The sequence below is a fragment of the Scyliorhinus torazame genome, chromosome 5 (assembly GCF_047496885.1).
Source record: "Scyliorhinus torazame isolate Kashiwa2021f chromosome 5, sScyTor2.1, whole genome shotgun sequence".
In the NCBI taxonomy this organism is placed as follows: Eukaryota; Metazoa; Chordata; class Chondrichthyes; order Carcharhiniformes; family Scyliorhinidae; genus Scyliorhinus; species Scyliorhinus torazame.
The window spans coordinates 23,568,763-23,594,746 of record NC_092711.1 but is presented as its reverse complement, the minus strand read 5'-3'; the positions used below and the strand labels follow the sequence as shown (position 1 = coordinate 23,594,746).

The 25,984-nt window shown below is 55.0% G+C and overlaps 1 long non-coding RNA gene across 1 annotated transcript; it reads left to right on the top strand.

Annotated features, from left to right (window-relative positions):
* Positions 1–8,246: 8,246 nt before the first annotated feature.
* On the top strand, positions 8,247–14,114 carry LOC140422633 (uncharacterized). The gene is made up of 2 exons (XR_011947528.1): positions 8,247–8,402; positions 13,904–14,114. It is a non-coding gene; the product is annotated as an uncharacterized lncRNA (long non-coding RNA).
* The last annotated feature ends 11,870 nt before the right edge of the window (positions 14,115–25,984 follow it).

The window sequence follows — 25,984 nt, the reverse complement described above, 5'->3', positions numbered from 1 at the left end:
GTGGTGGGAGCACTGACAGTTCTGGTTGTGTGTGTGGGAGCACTGACAGTGCTGGCTGTGTGGGGGAGCACTGACAGTGCTGGCTGTGTGGTGGGAGCACTGACAGTGCTGGCTGTGTGGTGGGAGCACCGAAAGTGCTGGCTGTGTGGTGGGAGCACCGACAGTGCTGGCTCTGTGGGGGAGCATTGACAGTGCTGGCTGTGTGGGGAGCACTGACAGTGCTGGCTGTGTGGGGAGCACTGACAGTGTAGGCTGTGCGGTGGGAGCATCGAAAGTGCTGGCTGTGTGGTGGGAGCACCGACAGTGCTGGCTCTGTGGGGGGAGCATTGACAGTGCTGGCTGTGTGGGGAGCACTGACAGTGCTGGCTGTGTGGGGAGCACTGACAGTGCTGGCTGTGTGGGGGAGCACTGACAGTGCTGGCTGTGTGGGGGTGCACTGACAGTGCTTGCTGTGTGGTGGGAGCACTGACAGCGCTGGCTGTGTGGGGGAGCACTGACAGTGCTGGCTGTGTGGTGGAAGCACTGGCAGTGCTGGCTGTCTGGGTGGAGCACTGACAGTGCTGGCTGTGTGGGGGAGCACTGACAGTGCTGGCTGTGTGGCGGAGCACAGACAGTACTGGCTGTGTGGGGGAGCACTGACAGTGCTGGCTGTGTGAGGGTGCACTGACTGTGCTGGCTGTGTGCTGGGAGCACTGATAGTGCTGGCTGTGTGTGGGTAGTACTGACAGTCCTGGCTGTGTGGGGGTAGCACTGACAGTGCTGGCTGTGTGGGGGAGCACTGACAGTGCTGGCTGTGTGGTGGGAGCACTGACAGTGTTGGCTGTGTGGTGGGAGCACTGGCAGTGCTGGCTGTGTGGGGGGAGCCGGACGCGTGTGGGGAGGGCGGGCGAGGTAAAGGAGGTGGAAGGTGTGCAGGAGCAGGCCGGACAGGAAACCCCTCCGCGCGGTGCCGAGAGGCCCGGAGGGGACTTCCACCAGGCGGCTGTGGGGCGCCGGCGCCCGGCGGGTGCACCGGGGCCTGGGACCGATGTGGAACTCCGTCCGAGCAGGGGTTCGCTCAGCCGGGATGCCAACCTCACAACCAGGCCGCCTCTCGCTCCAGTGTGCCCGCGGGGCCGGGAACAGCCGTCTTGAGGCCTTGGATGGCACTGGCCGGGCGCCGGACAGACACCGCCCCGCGCCCTGCCAGCCCGGCCCTCCCCCACCCAGCCCTGCCCACGGCACCCACAGCCCGGCCGTCCGCCACCCAGCCCTTCCCACGGCACCCACAGCCCGGCCCTCCGCCACCCAGCCCTGCCCACGGCACCCACAGCCCGGCCATCCGCCACCCAGCCCTTCCCACGGCACCCACAGCCCTCCGCCACCCAGCCCTTCCCACGGCACCCACAGCCCGGCCCTCCGCCACCCAGCCCTTCCCACGGCACCCACAGCCCGGCCCTCCGCCACCCAGCCCTTCCCACGGCACCCACAGCCCGGCCCTCCCCCACCCAGCCCTGCCCACGGCACCCACAGCCCTCCGCCACCCAGCCCTGCCCACGGCACCCACAGCCCTCCGCCACCCAGCCCTGCCCACGGCACCCACAGCCCTCCGCCACCCAGCCCTTCCCCCGGCACCCACAGCCCTCCCCACCCAGCCCTTCCCACGGCACCCACAGCCCTCCCCACCCAGCCCTTCCCACGGCACCCACAGCCCTCCGCCACCCAGCTCTGCCCACGGCACCCACAGCCCTCCGCCACCCAGCCCTGCCACGGCACCCACCGCCCTCCCCCACCCAGCCCTTCCCACGGCACCCACAGCCCTCCGCCACCCAGCCCTGCCCACGGCACCCACCGCCCTCCGCTCCGCCACCCAGCCCTTCCCACGGCACCCACCGCCCTCCCCCACCCAGCCCTTCCCACGGCACCCACAGCCCTCCGCCACCCAGCCCTTCCCACGGCACCCACAGCCCGGCCCTCCCCCACCCAGCCCTTCCCACGGCACCCACAGCCCGGCCCCACCCAGACCTTCCCACGGCACCCACCGCCCTCCCCCACCCAGCCCTTCCCACGGCACCCACAGCCCGGCCCTCCCCCACCCAGCCCTGTCCACGGCACCCACAGCCCGGCCCTCCGCCACCCAGCCCTGCCCACGGCACCCACCGCCCTCCGCCACCCAGCCCTGCCCACGGCACCCACAGCCCGGCCCTCCGCCACCCAGCCCTTCCCACGGCACCCACCGCCCTCCGCTCCGCCAGCCACCCGAATGGAGATTGGCGGAGGTGCGGATTCCTGAGCAGCGGCTCCCTTACGACAGCCGCCACTCCTGACGGGGGAGAGCTGCGGCGCCTGGAGACCGTGTTCCAGACTTTGAGGAGGTCCTGGTACAAGACGGGCAGCGCCAACAGAGAGTTCCGAAGACCCTGCTGGTCCACAGACAGGAGCTGCACGTCGTAGTTCAGGCCGAGCCCCTGGGGGGAGAAATCCGTCGCCAGGGCCCCACCGTGGAGGAGGCTCAGCGTACAGGTAACGCTGCAGAGTCTGAGGGTGGAAAGTGGCAGTCTGGGTGCGGAGGCACACCAGCGCCTGACCGCCCTCCGCCATCGGGAGACTCCAGACCTCCGCAGCGACCCCGTGCAGTCGATTGTCCCAGAGGAACCGAAGCCGGGCTCTCTGGATGGTGGGACAAAGCCAGGGGGGGGAGTCAGTGACCAGCCGGGACCACAGCATGGAGGCGATCAGCTGGTTTATGACGAGAACTCGGCCCCTGTGGGACAGCACTCGGAGCCGTCCTGTCCAGCGTCCCAGGCCAGCGGTGACCTTGGTCTCCAGCTCCTGCCCGTTCGCCGGCCAGGCTCCCTCTGCCGGGCAAAGATGGATTCCCAGGTAGAGGCTGTTGGTCCGACTCCAGCTGAAGGGCCCGAGCTCCTCCTGAAGGGGGTCCACCTGCCACGGACCGACCAGGAGTCCGGAACATTTGGCCCAGTTGATCCGTGGGGAGGACGCGGCGGAGTAGACAGCTTGGCTCTCTCGCATCCTCCGGGGGTCCCCGGGGTCAGTGACCATGAGGAACACGGCATCAGCGTCCGCCGAGAGGACCACCCCCCCGTCCGGCTCGCGTAGAACCAGCCCCGTGAACCCCCTCCGCAGGAGGCACAGGAAAGGCCCCACGCAGAGGGAATAATGTTGACCGGACAGGGGGCAGCCCTGACGCACTCCTCTCCCAAAGCGAAGGGGCGCCGTCAGGGACCCGTTAACCTTAATCAGACTCTCCGAGGCGGCGGACAGTAACCGGATCCGGGCCACAAAATACCACCCGAACCCGACAGCTCGCAGAGTCCCGAGCAAATCCCCGGGCCCCACCCTGTCGAACGCCTTCTCCTGGTCAAGAGACAGGGAGGCGCTCGACATACCAGTCCTCTGGGTAAAGTGAATAATGTCCCGGGCCAGGGGGATATTGTGTAGATTGTGCGGTCCGGGACTGTGTAGGACTGGTCAGGGTGGATCATGTGGTCCAGCTCGGGGCCAAGGCGTAAAGACAGCACCTTGGCTAAGAATTTATAGTCCGTGCTGAGGAGGGAGACCGGTCGCCAGGTCTTAAGTCGGCGGAGATCCCCCTTCTTGGGCAGCAGGTGGAGTTTGGTAAAGGTGTGTGTGATTCAGACATTCCCCACTAGGTGGAGTTTGGTAAAGGTATGTGTGTGATTCAGACATTCCCCACTAGGTGGAGTTTGGTAAAGGTGTGTGTGTGATTCAGACATTCCCCACTAGGTGGAGATTGGTAAAGGTGTGTGTGTGATTCAGACATTCCCCACTAGGTGGAGTTTGGTAAAGGTGTGTGTGTGATTCAGACATTCCCCACTAGGTGGAGATTGGTAAAGGTGTGTGTGTGATACAGACATTCCCCACTAGGTGGAGTTTGGTAAAGGTGTGTGTGATTCAGACATTCCCCACTAGGTGGAGTTTGGTAAAGGTGTGTGTGTGATTCAGACATTCCCCACTAGGTGGAGTTTGGTAAAGGTGTGTGTGTGATTCAGACATTCCCCACTAGGTGGAGATTGGTAAAGGTGTGTGTGTGTGATTCAGACATTCCCCACTAGGTGGAGTTTGGTAAAGGTGTGTGTGTGATTCAGACATTCCCCACTAGGGGGAGTTTGGTAAAGGTGTGTGTGTGTGATTCAGACATTCCCCACTAGGTGGAGATTGGTAAAGGTGTGTGTGATTCAGACATTCCCCACTAGGTGGAGTTTGGTAAAGGTGTGTGTGATTCAGACATTCCCCACTAGGTGGAGATTGGTAAAGGTGTGTGTGTGATTCAGACATTCCCCACTAGGTGGAGTTTGGTAAAGGTGTGTGTGATTGAGACATTCCCCACTAGGTGGAGATTGGTAAAGGTGTGTGTGATTCAGACATTCCCCACTAGGTGGAGTTTGGTAAAGGTGTGTGTGATTCAGACATTCCCCACTAGGTGGAGTTTGGTAAAGGTGTGTGTGATTCAGACATTCCCCACTAGGTGGAGTTTGGTAAAGGTGTGTGTGTGATTCAGACATTCCCCACCAGACGGTCTCTCTCTCTCTCTCTCTCTCTGTGCCTCTGCAAAGCTGCTTGTCAGAGGCAGAAAAATGCAGCATTTGATCTTCTGAATCTCTTGCCACCGAGTTGTTTATGATTCTGAAATGTGTAAAGGTTTCTGCCGGTAATGTCTGTGGACGGACTAAACATGTAACCCAGACACACACACTCGCCCCCACACACAACAAATAGGTCGGCTTGCAAATGTTAGCTCCATTTGTAAAAGCATCAGAACTTTTGGAAGAAATTGATTCAAGTGAAAGTCAGCTTTAATGTAATAGTAATCAGCAAATGTGGGTAAGGTACGTGAGCATGTGCGAGTGTGTAAGTCTGTGTGTGAGCGCTTGTGTGTGAAGATTGATGTGAGTGTGTGTAAGTGAGTGTGTGAGAGCTTGTGTCCATCTGCGTATGCGAGGATATGACTGCATGTGTGTGTGAAAATGTATGTGCCTGGCCAGCACGTGAGCAGTGCACGTGAGCGTATGTATGTGTGTGTGAGTGCTTGTGTGTGGCTGTGTGTGTGTGTGTGTGTGAATATGTTTGTGTGACTGGGTGTCGATGAAGATCTGTGAGTGTGATATTCTAACCATAGCCAGCAGCAAGTAGGGATGGATTATAAAATGCTGTCCCTGTCCCAAACAGAGGGGACTGTAACCTGTGGAACAATGAATAATAGAAAGCAGCCCTGATGTGGAGATGCCGGTTTGGGACTGTCCTGGGCTCAGTGAGAAGTCTAACAACACCAGGTTAAAGTCCAACAGGTTTGTTTTGATTCACTAGCTTTCGGAGCGCTGCTCCTTCCTCAGGTGAATGAAGAGGTGTTGTAAGACTTCTTCCAATAAAAGGCAGGTTAGAGTCCTGTCTCCTGCTGCGGTGTCTGTGAGTATATTGAGGGTGTGTGTGACCAGCCCAGCTCCTGATCAGAGGGCTGAAGACTCTGTTTCTACTGAGTTATGTTCGCAGCAGCATGTTTAAATGGAAATCAGTGAGGATGACTCTCCCACCGGGAGAGTCCAGCAGAGTGACTTTGCCACAGTGACAGGGGTCCACACATATCCGAGCTGTCAGCACACAGTCTGGGAGGCAGGGAAGTGAGGGATATAACATTTTCAAATCAAACTCCAAAGACACCAGAAGCTGAGTGGAGCTGACACTCGTTTACTCGCTGCCAAAGTCTCCGGGAGGTGGCTGCAAGTTGCTGTGGACGGAGAGCTGCCAGTCTGTGTGTCACACAGCACACATGGGAGAATGTTGGGTAGTAAATGAAGGTTGTTAACCGAACCAATGGGTCAGTGTATTGGAGTCCCTTGCAGTGCCGCACACACTATATTCACATGGAGCGAACTTTCGGGGCAATGTGATCGTCATGGAATAAAGCCTCACAGATTTCAGGGCTAAATCGCTGGCTTTGAATGCAGACCAAGGCAGGCCAGCAGCACGGTTCAATTCCCGTACCAGCCTCCCCAAACAGGACATTGAAGCCTACTTGTTTCAGTAAGCGATTTTCATTTTTACTTTTCAAATGAGTCGCCTGGATTGCGAGTCACACAGGAGGTGTTGTGTAGCTGAGTGTGCGTGTGGGGTAGTTTACAGAGAGCTGGGCCTGGATTGCCTGTGACACAGGAGCTGTTGTGTAGCTGAGAGTGTGTGTGGGGTAGTTTACAGAGAGCTGGGCCTGGATTGCCTGTGGCACTGGAGTTGTTGTGTAGATGAGTGAGTGCGGGATACAGTTTACAGAGAGCTGAGCCTGGATTGCGAGTGACACAGGAGTTGTTGTGTAGCTGAGTGTGTGTGTGGGGTACAGTTTATAGAGAGCTGAGCCTGGATTGCCTGTGACACAGGAGTTGTTGTGTAGCTGAGTGTGTGTGTGGGGTAGTTTACAGAGAGCTGAGCCTGGATTGCCTGTGGCACAGGAGTTGTTGTGTAGCTGAGTGTGTGTGGGGGGTGCAGTTTACAGAGAGCTGGGCCTGGATTGCCTGTGACACAGGAGCTGAGTGTGAGTGGGGTACAGTTTATAGAGAGCTGGGCCTGGATTGCCTGTGACACAGGAGTTGTTGTGTAGCTGAGTGTGTGTGTGGGATACAGTTTACAGAGAGCTGAGCCTGGATTGCCTGTGACACAGGAGTTGTTGTGTAGCTGAGTGTGTGTGGGGTACAGTTTACAGAGAGCTGAGCCTGGATTGCCTGTGACACAGGAGCTGTTGTGTAGCTGAGTGTGTGTGGGGGGTACAGTTTATAGAGAGCTGGGCCTGGATTGCCTGTGACACAGGAGCTGTTGTGTAGCTGAGTGTGTGTGGGGGGTACAGTTTATAGAGAGCTGGGCCTGGATTGCCTGTGACACAGGAGTTGTTGTGTAGCTGAGTGTGTGTGGGGGGTACAGTTTACAGAGAGCTGGGCCTGGATTGCCTGTGACACAGGAGCTGAGTGTGAGTGGGGTACATTTTATAGAGAGCTGGGCCTGGATTGCCTGTGACACAGGAGTTGTTGTGTAGCTGAGTGTGTGTGGGGGGTACAGTTTACAGAGAGCTGGGCCTGGATTGCCTGTGACACAGGAGCTGAGTGTGAGTGGGGTACAGTTTATAGAGAGCTGGGCCTGGATTGCCTGTGACACAGGAGTTGTTGTGTAGCTGAGTGTGAGTGCGGGATACAGTTTACAGAGAGCTGAGCCTGGATTGCCTGTGACACAGGAGTTGTTGCGTAGCTGAGTGTGTGGGGTACAGTTTACAGAGAGCTGGGCCTGGATTGCCTGTGACACAGGAGCTGAGTGTGTGTGGGGTACAGTTTACAGTTTACAGAGAGCTGAGCCTGGATTGCCTGTGACACAGGAGCTGAGTGTGTGTGGGGTACAGTTTACAGTTTACAGGGAGCTGAGCCTGGATTGCCTGTGACACAGGAGCTGAGTGTGTGTGGGGTACAGTTTACAGAGAGCTGGGCCTGGATTGCCTGTGACACAGGAGCTGAGTGTGTGAGGGGTACAGTTTACAGAGAGCTGAGCCTGGATTGCCTGTGACACAGGAGCTGTGTGTGTGAGGTACAGTTTACAGAGAGCTGAGCCTGGATTGCCTGTGACACAGGAGCTGTGTGTGTGAGGTACAGTTTACAGAGAGCTGAGCCTCCTGTCTCTCTCTGAGGCTACTTGTTTAAGCATCAGATCTCTCCCCGTTGCTCAGCGAGTGTTAAGATTCTGAAATGTGTAACGTTTTCCAGCTCTAAACTGTAGCGATTGCCTAAATGCACACACACAGGGACACACACACACACAGACACACGTGAGCTCCCGCTGTAAAAGCAGCAAGAGTGTTTGGAAGAAATGGATGTCTGTGGAAACTTAACATAAAGCAGCAAATCAGGATTGGCTGTACCTTCTGTAGTCGAAGATGATCAAGCTGCAATGGCCAGTTGGAGATGGTGTTCATTGGAATCTGCATTGTGGCTGAGGTGCTGAGGTGAGGGGCAAGAGAGAGAGAGACACACAGCCCTGGGATAATCCATTGAGCAGGGGTTGACAACACACCCTCCCAATCTCTGAGGTTTCTCTTGGTCTGGCCCAGACCTGGAGGAGGTGTGTTCAGGTGAGGGTAACCGTGAGCTGGTTGGGTATCATTAGTGGGGAGGTGGGGATTCTTTTTGTGACTCATTTGGGGTATTTAAAGAGTAGGGATCCATTTTCTCTCTCTTCACCATGTGGACTTGGTAAGTATAGGTGTCTTCGCTCTGTGTGTGTGAATGTGTGTGTGAGCATGGAGTCCCAGCTCTGATATTTTACACCCCACAGTACACTCCTGACTGAGATCTCTCTCCCCACCACCGAGGCTGAGCTGAGGGTGAATCAAGCCATGGAGATCACGTGGAAAGGTGAGTATGAAACTCCAATTTCTGTCTCTTTGATTCCTGCCTCATTCTGCTATTGACTCTGTCTCTTTTCAATCCACTCTCTCTCTCTCACTGCATTCCACCCAATCTCTCTCTCTCCCTGACTTTTTCCTGTTTCAATCTCTGTCTTTAATTGCATTATGATGTACGATCCAGCTTTTCTCCACGCTGACTTTCTCACCGTCTCTGTCTCTCTCTCTGTCTTTGTCTCTGTCTCTCTCTCTGTCTTTGTCTCTGTCTCTCTCTCTGTCTTTCTGTCTCTGTCTCTCTCTCTGTCCTTCTTTCTCTCTCTCTGTCCTTTCTTTCTCTCTGTCCTTCTTTCTCTCTCTCTATCCTTCTTTCTCTCTCTCTGTCCTTTCTCTCTCTCTGTCCTTTCTCTCTCTCTGTCCTTCTTTCTCTCTCTCTGTCCTTCTTTCTCTCTGTCCTTCTTTCTCTCTGTCCTTCTTTCTCTCTCTCTGTCCTTCTTTCTCTCTCTCTGTCCTCCTTTCTCTCTCTCTGTCCTTTCTCTCTCTCTGTCCTTCTTTCTCTCTGTCCTTCTTTCTCTCTCTCTGTCTTTCTCTCTCTGCCTTTCTCTCTCTCTGTCTTTCTCTCTCTCTGTCTTTCTCGCTCTCTGCCTTTCTCTCTCTCTGCCTTTCTCTCTCTCTGTCTTTCCTTCTCTCTCTGTCTTTCCTTCTCTCTCTCTGTCTTTCCTTCTCTCTCTCTCTGTCTTTCCTTCTCTCTCTGTCTTTCTTTCTCTCTCGCTCTCTCTGCCTTTCTCTCTCTCTGCCTTTCTCTCTCTCTGCCTTTCTCGCTCTCTGCCTTTCTCTCTCTCTGCCTTTCTCTCTCTCTGCCTTTCTCTCTCTCTGTCTTTCTCTCTCTCTGTCTTTCCTTCTCTCTGTCTTTCCTTCTCTCTCTCTCTGTCTTTCCTTCTCTCTCTCTGTCTTTCTTTCTCTCTCTCTCTCTCTGCCTTTCTCTCTCTCTGTCTTTCCTTCTCTCTCTGTCTTTCCTTCTCTCTCTCTGTCTTTCCTTCTCTCTCTCTGTCTTTCCTTCTCTCTGTCTTTCCTTCTCTCTCTCTCTGTCTTTCCTTCTCTCTCTCTGTCTTTCTTTCTCTCTCTCTCTGTCTTTCCTTCTCTCTCTGTCTTTCTTTCTCTCTCTCTCTCTCTGCCTTTCTCTCTCTCTGTCTTTCCTTCTCTCTCTGTCTTTCCTTCTCTCTCTCTGTCTTTCCTTCTCTCTCTCTGTCTTTCCTTCTCTCTGTCTTTCCTTCTCTCTCTCTCTGTCTTTCCTTCTCTCTCTCTGTCTTTCTTTCTCTCTCTCTCTGTCTTTCCTTCTCTCTCTCTGTCTTTCTTTCTCTCTCTCTCTCTCTGCCTTTCTCTCTCTCTGTCTTTCCTTCTCTCTCTCTGTCTTTCCTTCTCTCTCTCTCTGTCTTTCCTTCTCTCTCTGTCTTTCTTTCTCTTTCTCTCTCTCTGCCTTTCTCTCTCTCTGCCTTTCTCTCTCTCTGCCTTTCTCTCTCTCTCTGCCTTTCTCTCTCTCTGTCTTTCCTTCTCTCTGTCTTTCCTTCTCTCTCTCTCTGTCTTTCCTTCTCTCTGTCTTTCCTTCTCTCTCTCTCTGTCTTTCCTTCTCTCTCTGTCTTTCTTTCTCTCTCTCTCTCTCTGCCTTTCTCTCTCTCTGCCTTTCTCTCTCTCTCTGCCTTTCTCTCTCTCTGTCTTTCCTTCTCTCTCTCTGCCTTTCTCTCTCTCTGTCTTTCCTTCTCTCTCTCTGTCTTTCCTTCTCTCTCTCTCTGTCTTTCCTTCTCTCTCTCTGTCTTTCCTTCTCTCTCTCTGTCTTTCCTTCCTTCTCTCTGTCTTTCCTTCTCTCTCTCTCTGTCTTTCCTTCTCTCTCTCTGTCTTTCTTTCTCTCTCTCTCTGTCTTTCCTTCTCTCTGTCTTTCCTTCTCTCTCTCTCTGTCTTTCCTTCTCTCTCTGTCTTTCTTTCTCTTTCTCTCTCTCTGCCTTTCTCTCTCTCTGCCTTTCTCTCTCTCTGCCTTTCTCTCTCTCTGCCTTTCTCTCTCTCTCTGCCTTTCTCTCTCTCTGTCTTTCCTTCTCTCTGTCTTTCCTTCTCTCTCTCTCTGTCTTTCCTTCTCTCTCTGTCTTTCTTTCTCTCTCTCTCTCTCTGCCTTTCTCTCTCTCTGTCTTTCCTTCTCTCTGTCTTTCCTTCTCTCTCTCTCTGTCTTTCCTTCTCTCTCTCTGTCTTTCCTTCTCTCTCTCTGTCTTTCTTTCTCTCTCTCTCTCTCTGCCTTTCTCTCTCTCTGCCTTTCTCTCTCTCTGCCTTTCTCTCTCTCTGCCTTTCTCTCTCTCTGTCTTTCCTTCTCTCTCTCTCTCTGCCTTTCTCTCTCTCTGTCTTTCCTTCTCTCTCTCTGTCTTTCCTTCTCTCTCTCTCTGTCTTTCCTTCTCTCTCTCTGTCTTTCCTTCTCTCTCTCTCTGTCTTTCCTTCTCTCTCTCTCTGTCTTTCCTTCTCTCTCTGTCTTTCTTTCTCTCTCTCTCTCTCTGCCTTTCTCTCTCTCTGCCTTTCTCTCTCTCTGCCTTCTCTCTCTCTGTCTCTCTCTCTCTCTCTCTGTCTTTCTTTCTCTCTCTCTCTCTCTCTCTGTCTTTCTTTCTCTCTCTCTCTGTCTTTTTTTCTCTCTCTCTCTCTCTCTCTCTCTGTCTTTCTTTCTCTCTCTCTCTCTCTCTCTCTGTCTTTCTTTCTCTCTCTCTCTCTCTCTGTCTTTCTTTCTCTCTCTCTCTCTCTCTCTCTGTCTTTCTTTCTCTCTCTCTCTGTCTTTCTTTCTCTCTCTCTCTCTCTCTGTCTTTCTTTCTCTCTCTCTCTCTCTCTGTCTTTCTTTCTCTCTCTCTCTCTCTCTGTCTTTCTTTCTCTCTCTCTCTGTCTTTCTTTCTCTCTCTCTCTCTGTCCTTTCTCTCTCTCTGTCTTTCTTTCTCTCTCTGTCTTTCTCTGCCCCCCCCCCCGGCTGGGTTCGGCCCCCCCCGCCCCCTTGCTGGATTCTGCCCCTCCTGCTGGGTTCTGTTCCCCCCCCCCCGCCAATTTTATCCCCCCCCCCGCCATTTTTATCCCCCCCCCCGGCCAAAATTATTTCCCCCCCAATTTTATGCCCCCTCAAATTGCCCCCCCCCCTCAAATTTGCCCCCCTCAAATTGCCCCCCCCTCAAATTTGCCCCCCTCAAATTGCCCCCCCCTCAAATTTGCCCCCCCCCCGGCCAAAATTATTTCCCCCCCAATTTTATGCCCCCTCAAATTGCCCCCCAGCCAAAATTATTTCCCCGCCAATTTTATGCCACCTCAAATTTGCCCCCCCTCAAATTGCCCCCCCTTCAAATTACCCCCCTCAAATTTGCCCCCCGGCCAAAATTATTTCCCCCCCCCCCCCAATTTTATGCCACCTCAAATTTGCCCCCCCCCCCCGGCAAAATTATTTCCCCCCCCTCATTTTTTTTCTACAAATATTCCCCCCTCAAATTTGCCCCCCCGGCCAAAATTATTTCCCCCCCCCAATTTTATGCCCCCTCAAATTGCCCCCCCCTCAAATTTGCCCCCCTCAAATTGCCCCCCCTCAAATTTGCCCCCCTCAAATTGCCCCCCCCTCAAATTTGCCCCCCTCAAATTGCCCCCCAGCCAAAATTATTTCCCCGCCAATTTTATGCCACCTCAAATTTGCCCCCCCTCAAATTGCGCCCCCTTCAAATTACCCCCCGGCAAAAATTATTTCCCCCCCCCCCAATTTTATACCCCCCTCAAATTGCCCCCCCCGTTATTTTTTTTTTCTACAAATATTCCCCCCCAAATATTTTCAACCCTATTATACTCCCCTCCCCCCCACACATTCTTCCCCAAAAATATCCCCCCTGGATAAAATACATAATCCTCGGGTCAGGTTGGTTGTTTACACATTTTATTGCCAATGTAGATACAGAGCTGGGGGGGGTTCCGTTCGCCCCCTTACAAAACCCTGACCCACATGGGGAGAGTTTAAATGAAATGAAGGGTCAAATCCACTATTTAATTTATTAAACACACCAGACCCCTCCTGCTCCCCACTTCTCCTTAATCCCTTCCTGAGGCTGCGTTCCCTCCTGCCCCTTAATCACCTGAGGCTACGTTCCCTCCTGCCCCACCTCCTTAATCCCTTCCTGAGGGGGTGTTCCCTCCTGCTCCCCACCTCCTTAATCACCTGAGGCTGCGCTCCCTCCTGCTCCCACACTCCACCTCCTTAATCACCTGAGGCTGCGCTCCCTCCTGCTCCCACACTCCACCTCCTTAATCACCTGAGGCTGCGCTCCCTCCTGCTCCCACACTCCACCTCCTTAATCACCTGAGGCTGCGCTCCCTCCTGTTCCCACACTCCACCTCCTTAATCACCTGAGGCTGCGCTCCCTCCTGCTCCCACACTCCACCTCCTTAATCACCTGAGGCTGTGCTCCCTCCTGCTCCCACACTCCACCTCCTTAACCACCTGAGGCTGCGCTCCCTCCTGCTCCCACACTCCACCTCCTTAATCACCTGAGGCTGCGCTCCCTCCTGCTCCCACACTCCACCTCCTTAATCACCTGAGGCTGCGCTCCCTCCTGTTCCCACACTCCACCTCCTTAATCACCTGAGGCTGCGCTCCCTCCTGTTCCCACACTCCACCTACTTAATCACCTGAGGCTGCGCTCCCTCCTGCTCCCACACTCCACCTCCTTAATCACCTGAGGCTGCGCTCCCTCCTGTTCCCACACTCCACCTCCTTAATCACCTGAGGCTGCGCTCCCTCCTGCTCCCACACTCCACCTCCTTAATCACCTGAGGCTGCGCTCCCTCCTGCTCCCACACTCCACCTCCTTAATCACCTGAGGCTGCGCTCCCTCCTGTTCCCACACTCCACCTCCTTAATCACCTGAGGCTGCGCTCCCTCCTGCTCCCACACTCCACCTCCTTAACCACCTGAGGCTGCGCTCCCTCCTGTTCCCACACTCCACCTCCTTAATCACCTGAGGCTGCGCTCCCTCCTGTTCCCACACTCCACCTCCTTAATCACCTGAGGCTGCGCTCCCTCCTGCTCCCACACTCCACCTCCTTAATCACCTGAGGCTGCGCTCCCTCCTGTTCCCACACTCCACCTCCTTAATCACCTGAGGCTGCGCTCCCTCCTGCTCCCACACGACATCTTGTTCACTGGAATAACTCACCCAACCCTCAGTGTGAAAATGTCACCGGTCTCCCACTCCCCCCAGAGACACTGACTCCTGCCTCTCCCCCCCCACCCCCGCCCCCCCCAGAGACACTGAGACTCCTGCACCCCCCCCGCCCCCCAGAGACACTGAGACTCCTGCACCCCCCCCCGCCCCCCAGAGACACTGAGACTCCTGCACCCTCCCCCCCCCACCCCCCCCCGCTTCCAAAAAAACAAAAGAGCCCAACACTTGAGTACCCATCAGAATAATGAAACCCCAATAATGACGGACAAAGACACATTGACATTTATTCTGTTTCTCTCAGGTTCGAACTCCTGTCTGAGGATTCCTCGCCGAGGAAGGATTCTCTTTGTGTCGTCCAAGCTTCAAAATCAACTCTCCTCGGGAAGTGAAAGCTGGAAATTGATTACAGCAAAGCATTATTGAAATAATAAAGGCACAGCAACATCCTGGGACTGCCCCCAATCTGTTTTATAAAACCCATTTTATAAACACGGCCGAACGCTGCAACAGTTTAGTTGTTTCAAAAAAATATATTTTTATTGATAACAATAACAAAAGCAATAACAACATAACCATCAACATAGTAAAGGAGATATTTCCCACCCAACCCCTCCTGTACATCCCTTAACCATATTGCACTTCCCCCCCCCCCTTCAGAGTGCTGCTTCTGCCGACACTTTAATTCGCCCCCAGAAAGTCGACGAACGGCTGCGTCCTCCGAGAGAACCCCAGCATTGACCCCCTCAAGGCAAACTTTATTTTCTCCAGCTTGAGGAACCCAGCCATGTCACTGAGCCAAGTCTCCACGCTCGGGGGCTCCGAGTGCCTCCACATTAAAAGGATCTGTCTCCGGGCTACCAGGGAGGCAAAGACCAGAACGTCGGCCTATTTCACTCCCTGTACTCCGGGATCTTCTGACACTCCAAAGATCGCCACCTCCGGACTCGGCACCGACCGGGTGTCGAGCACATTGCTCGAGCAAAACCCTCTAAGCTTCGGGCATGCCCAAAACATGTGGACGTGGTTTGCTGGGCTTCCCGCACGTCTCGCACATCTATCGTCTACCCCGAAAAACTTGCTCATCCTCGCCACCTTCATGTGTGCCCGGTGTACCACCTTAAACTGTACTAGGCTGAGCCTGGCACATGATGAGGAGGAATTAACCCTGCGGGCATCCGCCCACAGACCCGCCTCTAACTCCCCACCTAACTCCTCCCACTTGCCCTTCAGTTCCTCCACCGGGGTCTCCTCCGCCTCCAACAAATCCTGATAGATATCCGACACTTTCCCCTCCCCCACTCTCCCTGCTCACTCCAGGACTGGTGTGTACCCTTTTCCCCCTCTGTCTTCCCCCCCACCCTCTTCCCCCTCTGTCTTCCCCCCACCCTCTACCTCTCTGTCTCCCTCTCCCCCTCTGTCTCCCCCCCCAATATCTCCCCCTCTGTCCCCCCTCCCCCCCTCAGACTCCCCCTACCCTGCAAGTTTCCCCAATCTCCCTGCATATTTCAGCTTCTAATTCCTGTTGACTGTTTGGGTACAATCCCAATGAGGTCACCATCCCATCCTTGGTTCCACCCACAAAACATCACTGGATGATTCCTCGGTTATTTCATCTCTTGACTGCTGCCGTGACGCTCCCCTTACTGAAAAAGGCAACTCCCCTTTCCTGCACCTCTGTCCCTCCTGGAGCAATTGTACCTATCGTGTCTATCCAGCTCTCTGCCATTGCTGAGGACTGCGACCCTTTCAGCCGCTCTGCTTTACAATTACAACACTGAGGGAGCACCCGATACCCAATTACAACACTGAGGGAGCACCCGATACCCAATTACAACACTGAGGGAGCACCCGATACCCAATTACAACACTGAGGGAGCACCCGATACCCAATTACAACACTGAGGGAGCATTCAATACCCAATTACAACACTGAGGGAGCACCCGATACCCAATTACAACACTGAGGGAGCACCCGATACCCAATTACAACACTGAGGGAGCACCCGATACCCAATTACAACACTGAGGGAGCACCCGATACCCAATTACAACACTGAGGGAGCACTCAATACCCAATTACAACACTGACGGAGCACCCGATACCCAATTACAACACTGAGGGAGCACCCGATACCCAATTACAACACTGAGGGAGCACTCAATACCCAATTACAACACTGACGGAGCACCCGATACCCAATTACAACACTGAGGGAGCACCCGATACACAATTACAACACTGACTGAGCACCCGATACACAATTACAACACTGAGGGAGCACCCGATACCCAATTACAACACTGAGGGAGCACCCGATACCCAATTACAACACTGAGGGAGCACCCGATACCCAATTACAACACTGAGGGAGCACCCGATACCCAATTACAACACTGAGGGAGCACCCCATACCCAATTACAACACTCAGGGAGCATTCAATACCCAATTACAACACTGAGGGAGCACCCGATACCCAATTACAACACTGAGGGAGCACCCGATACCCAATTACAACACTGAGGGAGCACCCGATACCCAATTACAACACTGAGGGAGCACCCGATACCCAATTACAACACTGAGGGAGCACTCGATACCCAATTACAACACTGACGGAGCACCCGATACCCAATTACAACACTGAGGGAGCACCCGATACCCAATTACAACACTGAGGGAGCACCCGATACCCAATTACAACACTGAGGGAGCACTCAATACCCAATTACAACACTGACGGAGCACCCGATACCCAATTACAACACTGAGGGAGCACCCGATACCCAATTACAACACTGACTGAGCACCCGATACACAATTACAACACTGAGGGAGCACCCGATACCCAATTACAACACTGAGGGAGCACCCGATACCCAATTACAACACAGAGGGAGCACCCGATACCCAATTACAACACTGACTGAGCACCCGATACCCAATTACAACACTGAGGGAGCACCCGATACCCAATTACAACACTGACTGAGCACCCGATACTCAATTACAACACTGAGGGAGCACCCGATACCCAATTACAACACTGACTGAGCACCCGATACCCAATTACAACACTGACTGAGCACCCGATACCCAATTACAACACTGAGGGAGCACCCGATACCCAATTACAACACTGAGGGAGCACCCGATACCCAATTACAACACTGAAGGAGCACCCGATACCCTATTACAACACTGAGGGAGCACCCGATACCCAATTAGAACACTGACTGAGCACCCGATACCCAATTACAACACTGACTGAGCACCCGATACCCAATTACAACACTGAGGGAGCACCCGATACCCAATTACAACACTGAGGGAGCACCCGATACCCAATTACAACACTGAGGGAGCACCCGATACCCAATTACAACACTGAGGGAGCACCCGATACCCAATTACAACACTGACTGAGCACCCGATACCCAATTACAACACTGAGGGAGCACTCAATACCCAATTACAACACTGAGGGAGCACCCGATATCCAATTACAACATGGACGGAGCACCCGATACCCAATTACAACACTGAGGGAGCACAATTATTAATTACAACACCGATTTAGCTCCTGCTACTCAATTACAGCACAGATGGAGCATCTTTACTTCATTACAACAATGTGGGACGAGAGAATTTTACTGTCAAAAACTCATTAAAGTCAAAGATAATGTCTCCCGAGCCAATGGCTCCAGGATTGCCGCTGTTTCCTCATTCAGTATTAATCCTGACGCTTCCCCTTCCATCAGTCACCTCTCCCTCTCTCACAAACACTCGGAAGTCAGTATGTTCCATGGTACAGTGGCAGCGCACAGTCCGATCCCACAAACTCCCTAGAACATTTACCTCTCTCCAAACAAACTACCCCCTCTTACTCCACTTCAATATGTCCCTCATCCTCGCACAGCAGGATCCCACACACACACTGCAATGTGGTATCCGTGGGCAGGGTTGGGTACAGAGGGATATGGGGCAAATGCGGGCAAGTGGGACTAGCTTAGTGATAGAAACTGGGCGGCACGGACAAGCTGGGCCGAAGGGACCGTTTCCATGCTGTAACATCTTTCACTCTGTGACTGGCCTCCAGTCGCACAAACAGCCTTCTCCCACCTCCCTCTGTCTCCTATCACTAACTCAGTTCTGCTTCCAAGTTACCCCATCTCCCATGTGCATTTGACTTCTTTGTCAGTCTCCCATGTGGGGCCTTGTCAGAGGCTTGGCTGCAACCCAGATAAACTACATCAACTGCACCACCCTCATCTGGTCACCTCCTCCAATAATTCAGTCCCATTGGTTCAGCACGGCCTCCCTCTGCCACGCTGACTATTCCTGATCAAAGCTCGCCTCTCCCAAGTGGAGAGTGATTCTCCAGCCCCACCGCCCCACGTCAATATTGCCCACAGCCTCGCACAGCAAGATCCCACACTGGAAACCGTCAGATCCAGTGTCTTTATCCCCCCTTCCCTTGACCCACCAACCAATGTCCACCTCTGCTTTGCTGTCTCTGGATACCCCCTCCCACCCCATCGCCTCACTGGCTCTCTTTCACCCACACAGCCCCCAATATTCCCCACCCCCCAGTGTGGACAGTGTCGCCTTGCGAGGAACATGGGGCGGGTTGTGTGGGCGCAAGGGGAGGGGGTGGGGGGAGTGTGCTGGACCCTGACTCTACACCAGGAAACCCCCATCCACGATTCTTGTCTCTCTCTCCGCTCCCTCTGGCTTTGCACTCTCCCCTATCTCCGTCCTAATTGCACAATCAGATCCAATCACCCCTCCAGTCAGTGTACATGAGCAATGAAGGCAATTCTACACAGCAAGATCCCACTGGCAGTACCACGATGGTGCAGGACACCCCTCCCACACACTCTGTCTCTCTCCCCCACCCCTCCAGATCCCCTTCACATCCCCAGCCTTCAACTTCCATCACTTACCTCTGCCTCCATCTCTCTTTCTCTCATTTCATTTCTCTCTCTCTCTCACTTTTCATTTCTCTCCTTCCCTCTCTCTCATTTCATTTCTCTCCTTCCCTCTCTCTCATTTCATTTCTCTCCCTCCCTCCCTCTCATTTCATTTCTCTCCTTCCCTCTCTCTCATTTCATTTCTCTCTCTCTCCCTCTCTCTTTTCATTTCTCTCCCTCTCTCACTTTTCATTTCTCTCCCTCTCTCTCATTTCATTTCTCTCTCCCTCTCTCTCTCATTTCATTTCTCTCCCTCTCTCTCATTTCATTTCTCTCTCTCCCTCTCTCTTTTCATTTCTCTCCCTCTTTCACTTTTCATTTCTCTCTCCCTCTCTCTTTTCATTTCTCTCCCTCTTTCACTTTTCATTTCTCTCTCTCCCTCTCTCACTTTTCATTTCTCTCCCTCTCATTTCATTCCTCTCTCTCCCTCTCTCATTTCTCTCTCTGCTCTCTCTCTCTATCCCTCTCTGAGCCGGATCTGCACAGAATCAGACCGCACAGAACAGGCCCTTCCACCCACCAAGCCTGGAGAGACAAGTGTAAATACTCTAATCTGCTCCAATCCCTCTGCCCAGCACTAGGCCCAAAGCCTTGAATGTTACCACACGTTGGGTGTCGCAACCGCCCAATTCTCTCCAACAGAGAGAAATCTGGAAGAGACAGAGAGGGAGAGAGGCTGAGAGGGAGAGGGGCTGAGAGGGAGAGAGGCTGAGAGGAAGAGGGACTGAGAGGGAGAGGGGCTGAGAGGGAGAGAGACTGAGAGGGAGAGAGGCTGAGAGGGAGAGGGGCTGAGAGGGAGAGAGACTGAGAGAGAGAGGCTGAGAGGGAGAGGGGCTGAGAGGGAGAGAGGCTGAGAGGGAGAGGGGCTGAGAGGGAGAGGGACTGAGAGGGAGCGGGGCTGAGAGGGAGAGGGGCTGAGAGGGAGAGGGACTGAGAGGGAGAGGGGCTGAGAGGGAGAGGGGCTGAGAGGGAGAGGGACTGAGAGGGAGAGAGACTGAGAGGGAGAGAGGCTGAGAGGGAGAGAGGCTGAGAGGGAGAGAGGCTGAGAGGGAGAGGGGCTGAGAGGGAGAGGGGCTGAGAGGGAGAGAGACTGAGAGGGAGAGAGGCTGAGAGGGAGAGGGGCTGAGAGGGAGAGGGGTTGAGGGAGAGAGGCTGAGAGGGAGAGAGGCTGAGAGGGAGAGGGACTGAGAGGGAGAGGGGCTGAGAGGGAGAGGGGCTGAGAGGGAGTGAGGCTGAGAGGGAGAGGGACTGAGAGGGAGAGAGGGAGAGGGGCTGAGAGGGAGAGAGGCTGAGAGGGAGAGAGGCTGAGAGGGAGAGGGACTGAGAGGGAGAGGGGCTGAGAGGGAGAGAGGGAGAGGGGCTGAGAGGGAGAGAGGCTGAGAGGGAGAGAGGCTGAGAGGGAGAGGGACTGAGAGGGAGAGGGGCTGAGAGGGAGAGGGACTGAGAGGGAGAGGGGCTGAGAGGGAGAGGGGCTGAGAGGGAGAGAGGCTGAGAGGGAGAGGGGCTGAGAGGGAGAGAGGCTGAGAGGGAGAGAGGCTGAGAGGGAGAGGGGCTGAGAGGGAGAGAGGCTGAGAGGGAGAGGGGCTGAGAGGGAGAGAGACTGAGAGGGAGAGAGACTGAGAGGGAGAGAGGCTGAGAGGGAGAGGGGCTGAGAGGGAGAGGGGCTGAGAGGGAGAGGGGCTGAGAGGGAGAGAGGCTGAGAGGGAGAGAGGCTGAGAGGGAGAGGGGCTGAGAGGGAGAGAGGCTGAGAGGGAGAGGGGCTGAGAGGGAGAGAGACTGAGAGGGAGAGAGACTGAGAGGGAGAGAGGCTGAGAGGGAGAGGGGCTGAGAGGGAGAGGGGCTGAGAGGGAGAGAGGCTGAGAGGGAGAGGGGCTGAGAGGGAGAGAGGCTGAGAGGGAGAGGGGCTGAGAGGGAGAGAGACTGAGAGGGAGAGAGACTGAGAGGGAGAGAGGCTGAGAGGGAGAGGGGCTGAGAGGGAGAGGGGCTGAGAGGGAGAGAGGCTGAGAGGCTGAGAGGGAGAGAGGCTGAGAGGCTGAGAGGGAGAGGGGCTGAGAGGGAGAGGGGCTGAGAGGGAGAGAGACTGAGAGGGAGAGGGGCTGAGAGGGAGAGGGGCTGAGAGGGAGAGGGGCTGAGAGGGAGAGAGGCTGAGAGGGAGAGGGGCTGAGAGGGAGAGGGGCTAAGAGGGAGAGAGGCTGAGAGGGAGAGGGAGAGAGGCTGAGAGAGAGAGGGGCTGAGAGGGAGAGAGGCTGAGAGGGAGAGGGGCTGAGAGGGAGAGGGGTTGAGGAGAGAGGCTGAGAGGGAGAGAGGCTGAGAGGGAGAGGGACTGAGAGGGAGAGGGGCTGAGAGGGAGAGGGGCTGAGAGGGAGTGAGGCTGAGAGGGAGAGGGACTGAGAGGGAGAGAGGGAGAGGGGCTGAGAGGGAGAGAGGCTGAGAGGGAGAGAGGCTGAGAGGGAGAGGGACTGAGAGGGAGAGGGGCTGAGAGGGAGAGGGACTGAGAGGGAGAGGGGCTGAGAGGGAGAGGGAGAGGGGCTGAGAGGGAGAGGGGCTGAGAGGGAGAGGGGCTGAGAGGGAGAGAGGCTGAGAGGGAGAGGGGCTGAGAGGGAGAGGGGCTGAGAGGGAGAGGGACTGAGAGGGAGAGGGGCTGAGAGGGAGAGAGGCTGAGAGGGAGAGAGGCTGAGAGGGAGAGAGGCTGAGAGGGGCTGAGAGGCTGAGAGGGAGAGGGGCTGAGAGGGAGAGAGACTGAGAGGGAGAGGGGCTGAGAGGGAGAGGGGCTGAGAGGGAGAGAGACTGAGAGGGAGAGAGGCTGAGAGGGAGAGGGGCTGAGAGGGAGAGGGGCTGAGAGGGAGAGAGGCTGAGAGGGAGAGGGGCTGAGAGGGAGAGGGGCTGAGAGGGAGAGGGGCTGAGAGGGAGAGGGGCTGAGGGAGAGAGGCTGAGAGGGAGAGAGGCTGAGAGGGAGAGGGACTGAGAGGGAGAGGGGCTGAGAGGGAGAGGGGCTGAGAGGGAGAGAGACTGAGAGGGAGAGGGGCTGAGAGGGAGAGGGGCTGAGGGAGAGAGGCTGAGAGGGAGAGAGGCTGAGAGGGAGAGGGACTGAGAGGGAGAGGGGCTGAGAGGGAGAGGGGCTGAGAGGGAGAGAGGCTGAGAGGGAGAGGGACTGAGAGGGAGAGAGGGAGAGGGGCTGAGAGGGAGAGAGGCTGAGAGGGAGAGAGGCTGAGAGGGAGAGGGACTGAGAGGGAGAGGGGCTGAGAGGGAGAGGGACTGAGAGGGAGAGGGGCTGAGAGGGAGAGGGAGAGGGGCTGAGAGGGAGAGGGGCTGAGAGGGAGAGGGGCTGAGAGGGAGAGGGGCTGAGAGGGAGAGAGGCTGAGAGGGAGAGGGGCTGAGAGGGAGAGGGGCTGAGAGGGAGAGGGACTGAGAGGGAGAGGGCTGAGAGGGAGAGAGGCTGAGAGGGAGAGAGGCTGAGAGGGAGAGAGGCTGAGAGGGGCTGAGAGGGAGAGAGGCTGAGAGGGAGAGGGGCTGAGAGGGAGAGAGACTGAGAGGGAGAGGGGCTGAGAGGGAGAGGGGCTGAGAGGGAGAGAGACTGAGAGGGAGAGAGGCTGAGAGGGAGAGGGGCTGAGAGGGAGAGGGGCTGAGAGGGAGAGAGGCTGAGAGGGAGAGGGGCTGAGAGGGAGAGGGGCTGAGAGGGAGAGAGGCTGAGAGGGAGAGGGGCTGAGAGGGAGAGAGGCTGAGAGGGAGAGGGGCTGAGAGGGAGAGGGGCTGAGAGGGAGAGGGGCTGAGAGAGAGAGAGGCTGAGAGGGAGAGAGGCTGAGAGGGAGAGGGGCTGAGAGGGAGAGAGGCTGAGAGGGAGAGGGACTGAGAGGGAGAGGGGCTGAGAGGGAGAGAGAGGCTGAGAGGGAGAGGGACTGAGAGGGAGAGGGGCTGAGAGGGAGAGAGGCTGAGCTGGAGAGAGGCTGAGAGGGGCTGAGAGGGAGAGGGGCTGAGAGGGAGAGAGGCTGAGAGGGAGAGAGGCTGAGAGGGAGAGGGGCTGAGAGGGAGAGGGACTGAGAGGGAGAGGGACTGAGAGGGAGAGAGACTGAGTGAGAGAGGCTGAGAGGGAGAGAGACTGAGAGGGAGAGGGGCTGAGAGGGAGAGGGGCTGAGAGGGAGAGGGACTGAGAGGGAGAGGGGCTGAGAGGAGAGGGGCTGAGAGGGAGAGGGGCTGAGAGGGAGAGGGGCTGAGAGGGAGAGGGGCTGAGAGGGAGAGGGGCTGAGAGGGAGAGGGGCTGAGAGGGAGAGGGTCTGAGAGGGAGAGGGGCTGAGAGGAAGAGGGGCTGAGAGGGAGAGGGACTGAGAGGGAGAGAGGCTGAGAGGGAGAGAGGCTGAGAGGGAGAGGGGCTGAGAGGGAGAGGGGCTGAGAGGGAGAGAGGCTGAGAGGGAGAGGGGCTGAGAGGGAGAGGGGCTGAGAGGGAGAGGGGCTGAGAGGGAGAGGGGCTGAGAGGGAGAGAGGCTGAGAGGGAGAGGGGCTGAGAGGGAGAGAGGCTGAGAGGGAGGGGCTGAGAGGGAGAGAGGCTGAGAGGGAGGGGGGCTGAGAGGGAGAGGGGCTGAGAGGGAGAGAGAGGCTGAGAGGGGCTGAGAGGGAGAGGGGCTGAGAGGGAGAGGGGCTGAGAGGCTGAGAGGGTCTGAGAGGGAGAGGGGCTGAGAGGGAGAGGGGCTGAGAGGGAGAGGGGCTGAGAGGCTGAGAGGGACTGAGAGGGAGAGGGGCTGAGAGGGAGAGGGGCTGAGAGGGAGAGAGGCTGAGAGGGAGAGGGGCTGAGAGGCTGAGAGGGGCTGAGAGGGAGAGAGGCTGAGAGGGAGAGATTGGGAAGAGGGAGAGATTGGGAGGGAGGGAGAGATTGGGAAGGAGGGAGAGATTGGAAAGAGAGAGAGATTGGAAAGAGAGAGATATAGAAAGCTGGAGGGACAGAGACAGGGATATTTCACCACAAAACCCCCTCAGAAATCCTTCCAATGCCACCGCCCTGTCCAAAACACAAACACCACTGGGATTGAGGTCAAATCTTTACCCAGGCTGCGGCCTATTCATTTCAGACCCACTCCCTCACCCCCTCCCGACTGCTTCACACTCAGACAACTAGTTTAATTTTAAATGTGTGTGGTCTCTAAGTTGAAGTTTAGGAAATGCAGCAGGCCATTGATGAACAGCACGATCCCACAACCAGCAATGTGATCCTGTCAGGGACAGGCAAGTGAGCGGGGAGGGGGGGGGGACATATTCCTTCCATTGCCTGCCATATTTGTTCTTCCATCTCCCCCTGCCCCCCCTAAACTCCCCCCCCCCCCGTGAACACCATGGGTATTCCCAGTCTGGAGACACATCCACTGTCCCCAGAAAGAGAGAAACTCCCCTCTTTAAACTGGGAAACCCACTGCCTGGTCCGTTTAGAGACTTTTTAAAGTCTCCCTCCCACCATTTATTTCTATTCTTTTCCCAAATCAGGGTATCCCCAGAAAGAAGGGATGAGACTCCCCATTGCAGTTTGTGGGGTGGTTTTCATAGATTAAAGGTTTAAAGAGACACTAAAATGCTGGAGAGAGATGGACAGATAGTGGCAGAATGCTGGGGAGACAGGGAGAGAGAGAGACAAGAATGGAAAGAAGGTAGAGAGGGAGAGAAAGCCTCTCTTTTTGACAGCCTCCCTCTCCCTTCATGCTCTCTGTCTTTCTCCTCTCCCTCTCTCTAATCTCCCTCACACCCCTCCCCACACTCTTTCCGTACTCCGCGCTCTGTCTCCCCCTCACCCCAGTACCCCAGTAGTTGGGAAGGAGAGAGAGAGAGAGTCAGGCACAGGAATCCAACACTCACAACAACAGTAACCTGAATTCAAATGGCCCCCTGCCATTTAATTTCTCCCTCATATTTATGTCTCGGCCTAAAATACAGGCTTCATTCCAGAATTATACCCGCTTCAAGTTCAGGGACTGTTATTCCGAGCCATCGAGATTACTTTACAGTCAATGAATTTGTTTTGAAAGTGACCCCCACTATTTTTTTTATTGTTTAATTTTTTGAAAATAAATTTAAAATACCCAATTCATTTTTTCCAATTAAGGGGCAATTTAGGGTGGCCAATTCACCAACGTAGCACACCTTTGGGTTGTGGGGGTGAAACACACGCAGACACGGGGAGAATGTGCAAACTCCACACGGACACTGACGGGATCGAACCTGGGACCTCGGCGCCGTGAGGCTGCAGTGCTAACCCACTGCGCCACTCTGCTGCCCTAAAGTGACCCCAATATTATTAATTTTGTGAATTCTGCTGGCAACGTGTACACAGGGAGATCGCCAAAATGATAACACTTTGCAAATTGAGTTCAGAATTTCTGATCTGGGATTTCTCTATCTCTCTCTGTTTCTACACCATTGTTGCACTGTACAAACTGACAGCAGTATTGATTGCACAGTAAGATCCCACACGCAGCAGTGTGATCCTGGCTGAATATCCCCTCGGTCCCCTGTGAAATCGGTTCAGCAACTCACTCATTCCCAAGTCCTTAAAATGTGAGACCTTCGAACCCACTTTGCAGTCCGTGTGCTATTTTAATTTAAGAGTTGAGATCTCAATTACTTTGCGGGCAAAGGCCACAGGCCTGTGCATGAACAGCAAGATCCCACAGCAGCAGCAATGTGAACCTAACCAGGCGGGATGCTGTCTTTCCTCTCCCCCCGCCCCACCCCCCTCACTCCTGCTACGAGCTCCAGTCCCCCCTGGATCTAAACCCTTTCCTCCCCCCTCATCCTGTGTGTGTGGATTGGACCCAGTCTAAAGAACTCCCTTCAATCCTCTGAAAGAGTTAAACTGCCTCTCAAAACTGAGAAAAACCTTTTTAAAACAAAATCCATTGGTACACAGAAAGATCCCAGAAGGTGCAGTCAGCAGTGTTGAGTGTCGTTTAAAATAGCTAACAGATTATACGGAGAGTGAACGGGGCTCAGGCAATGAAATCCAACCCCTCCCTCTCTTTCGGGACACCCAGATTTAAAAGAACCCTGTTATTTTGGGTTCATAAACAAAATTTAGACAGCTTCATATTGCAGGTTTTTAATTTGCTCTTTGTCACCCACCTAAGGTTTAATGTGTTTGTGTCTAAGTGCAAGGCCGGGGCGGCAATAAAGAGACAACTCACGTGAGTGCGGCCTGTGGAGTAGGCCTCAGTCCATCCACTTGTCCTCTGGAGAATAGCCCTTGTCCAAAGATTCCTGCTCACATTGCAGATGTGGCATACCTGGATTTCCAGAAAGCTTTTGACAAGGTGCCACACAAAAGGTTGCTGCATAAACTAAAGATGCATGGCATTGAGGGTAAAGTGGTAGCATTGGTAGAGGATTGGTTAACTAACAGAAAGCAGAGAGTGGGGATAAATGGGTGTTTCTCTG